The sequence below is a fragment of the Triticum urartu genome, chromosome 5A (assembly GCF_056163025.1).
Source record: "Triticum urartu cultivar PI428250 chromosome 5A, HENAU_Tu73, whole genome shotgun sequence".
NCBI classification, from domain to species: Eukaryota; Viridiplantae; Streptophyta; class Magnoliopsida; order Poales; family Poaceae; genus Triticum; species Triticum urartu.
In genome coordinates this window covers 157,283,442-157,286,991 of record NC_141877.1, presented here as the reverse complement: position 1 = coordinate 157,286,991, position 3,550 = coordinate 157,283,442, and positions in this window count along the sequence as shown.

The following is a 3,550-nucleotide window of genomic DNA, read 5'->3' as shown; positions in this document are numbered from 1 at the left end:
TGGGAGTATTGATCCCAGATGGAGCATCCACCAGAGATTGAAGGATCGAGCATCTACAGGGTGTCGTTTGTGAGGGTGTCGTGCCAAACCGAGCCGGTGGAGTCTTCGTCGACCGAACCCAACTGCAAGAGGAGAAAAGCAGTTGGCCTGATGACGCTTCCCCGCCATCCTCTCCCTCGTCGTTCACATCGCCTCACAGGGCGGCTGTCTGCCGTCAAGGAATAGGAGGGGACGCCCCCCCCCCCCAACCCAATAGTCGGGCAAGTTATGAATTGTCAGGAGGAGCTTAGGGTTGTCAGTATTTGCAGGTTGTGAATTGTGTTTTGTGTTGTGTATTTTGAGAGTACTTTCAGATATGAATGTCTTTTGAATTTCATATTTACAGTATTGAGCATATGAAGTATTTTATGAATTCTAGAGATCTATTTTTAGCACTTAAAAAATGTAGTTTCATAGGAGTATAAAAGTGCAGACAATGTGATTCTCAGAGAAGAAACTGCAAGTTTCAGTTTCCGATAAGAAACTGCAACTTTCAGAGGCAGAGAATTTATATTAACACGACCTTTTCAAATAGGGTTAACATCATGCTGGAAGTTTTATTCATGGTCGAAAATGGAACTACCAGCCAGTTAACATCTTGCTGATCAACATTCATGCATAGCACATCTTCATATGATGCACAGTCAAAAGGTATGCTATTTTTAAAATGCCCACACAATGTCGAGTGTGCAAAAAACAGAGAAAACGAGGGACGAAGTTTTGGCAAGTGTTGAACATGGTGTGCGTAGATGAAAATGGGGACCCACATGTCAATAATGGCAGAGGCAAAAAATTTGGAGATATCTTCCCTGCGTTAGGTGGAATCGAACCTGGGCAGAAGAGCTGTCGCCTATCGGGTAGTGTCACTTGGCCACTGTGCTAGTTCAGTACTTTCTTTACAAATAGGGCACTGCCTCAGGTGGTCCAATCTCCTCCTGTGCTTTTGTGCCCTCGCCACGACGGCACTGTCTGCCGTTGTGAATATGCTGAACAAACGAGAGGAATCTGGAGAGGATTGTATGTGGAGAGGCGGACAGTCAGGACCCACCAGGTCTATGGTCGTATGCAAGCAAGTGCCTCATCGAAAAAATACTTCCTCCTAATGATATACTGACGTTGGGGCCCATGGGTTTTTCAACATAGTTACATTTTTTTAGGTGCTTCAATGTAGTTACTATAGGAGAAAATTCACAACGAAGCCGGGGAGCTACCAGGTATAATTTATTATCACTGGGCAGCAAGTATCAGCTGGGTTTTGGGCTGCCCTGTCTAGGCTTTCTTTTTTAAGATGCGAAGCCCACGACATGCCGGTTTGTATTTTTTTGAGGGCCTTCATGTATGGACTAGCTTATGTACCTCCCATCCGAGGTTTTATTTTTCCAGAAACATCGGCAGCCCAATTTATGTATTTTTTTTGAAGAAAACGCAGAGGTCTGTTCTATCTTTCTATATAAGAATAGGAACGCCAGGTCCAACTTATGTTTCCCTTCTAACTATATTATATATATTTAAATTATTTTATATGTTATTATATATTATTGTTATTGCCATCATATATTTAACAGATACTTACATATGTAAGAAAACAATATCCCACATCTTATTAACTTATAAAAATAATTTCTTAACAATAAAATCCTGGATTTTTTGGCAACGAAAATCCTGGTGATTGTATACAAAAGCTTGGTAAGATTTCAGGACCAATGTAATAATAAATTACTTATTATTTAAATATATTTATAACAAAATGCTCAGCCCCAGTTTATTTTTTGATAACATTGCGGCGCCCAACCAAACATTATAATTGGAATCAGCCCAGCAAAATTGTGTATATCGAGAAAGTGCAAATGGCTTGTAATTTTTAGGAAAAAAATAAATGGGCCGCATGGACGCTACATTATTTTTTCACCCAGCCCAACAAATGGACTGTAATTCTAAAAAAAGATCAAATTGACTATAAATTCTGGAAAAAAATAGGTTGAATACGTGCCACATTTTTGGAGGCTAAAATGTGGGCCAATAGGTCGAAGCCAACGCAAGTCATTGTCAACTTAGTCAACAACTTATTCTGACATCGTTAGCCATTGGATTTACATCCAACGACCGGCATCCATCTTCAATCTCTCGCCTTCTTCCTCCAGCACTGCCGGGACCACCTGCTCCCGCCTCCTGCTACTAGCAGCTCTGCTTAGCACGCTTCGTTGTGAAGCGCTACACCACCGTTGCCCAGGCCATCCCTCCACCCCTCCACACCTCCTTTTCTTCTCCATCGACCGCCGAACCACACCGCACCAGAACCAGTTAACCCTCGTACACCTCTCCGTCTACAACTCTACTCCCGCGTCTTCCCATCTCTGGCTCGTTGATGTCTGGGGCCTCGCCATCGTCCACCACCTTGGATGCGCTCGGCACAAAGTGGTCAACGAACGACATCCATCGGAAGTAGACTGTGCGGGGAGAGGCTAACAACTGGGTCCATGGCCACACGCAAGGAAATGCCTCCTTATTACGTGCAAAATAATGATTCCTCCACCTGACAGTTGGGACCCACTGGAAGGGCCTCTGTGTTTCACGAAAAAACGTCCCCCCCCCCCCCCCGCTGACTGGTCTGACCCACCAGCTATATCTTCGCGCGCAAGGAAGTTCCTCGTTATTATGCACAAAAAAATGAATACTCCCCCTACTAGCTGGGACCCACCATAGTGGGAGGCTGACTTGTGGGCCTACTAAGATGACGGGGACGGGGGGCTTTGTCAACTTAGTCAATATGAACGATTCTAGCTCCATTGACTGTACGATGTCCATCCAACGGCCGTAGTGATTCTTCAACCGTGCGGTATTCTGCATGGGAAGAATCAGAGAGGAGGAATAAGAAGGGTTAGGAGACGTAGGATCTTCATCCAACCGCCTAAAATGGTCGACTGACCCAAATGACGAAAGTCACGCGACTTGCTTGCAGACATTCCTTTATATTCAGTACCATCATCATAACTGCTTAGCACTGCTCCTCAATCCATCAAGCTAAACAACGTGCCACTCATAATTCCAAACTAGTTGCTCAAATACGGTTATGATATGATGTTGATATTACTAAAATAGATAACATTTAATTGATCAGCTAATGTTCCTACTTTACTTTCAAAAAGCACGTGCACCACATATAGAGAGACGGCAGGGAGTTGCATTCTTAATGCGCTCTGGTTCATCATGTGTGGGCATTGCGCAATGAACATTTTATTATCCAAAATCTGCTTGCTCTTCTTTAGCATGTTCATGTTTTGTTCTTTTTTAATAAGTACTCTCTCCGTTCCTAAATACAAGTCTTTTTATAGATTCCACCATGGACTACATATGGAGCAAAATGAGTGAATCTACACTCTAAAATGTATTTGTATACATTTGTATGTGATCCATAGTGGAAATCTCTACAAAGACTTGTATTTTGGAACGGAGGGAGTATAATAGTAGTATAGTATGTTCCTTGTAGTGAAGAGCAGCAGGGACATTTGCA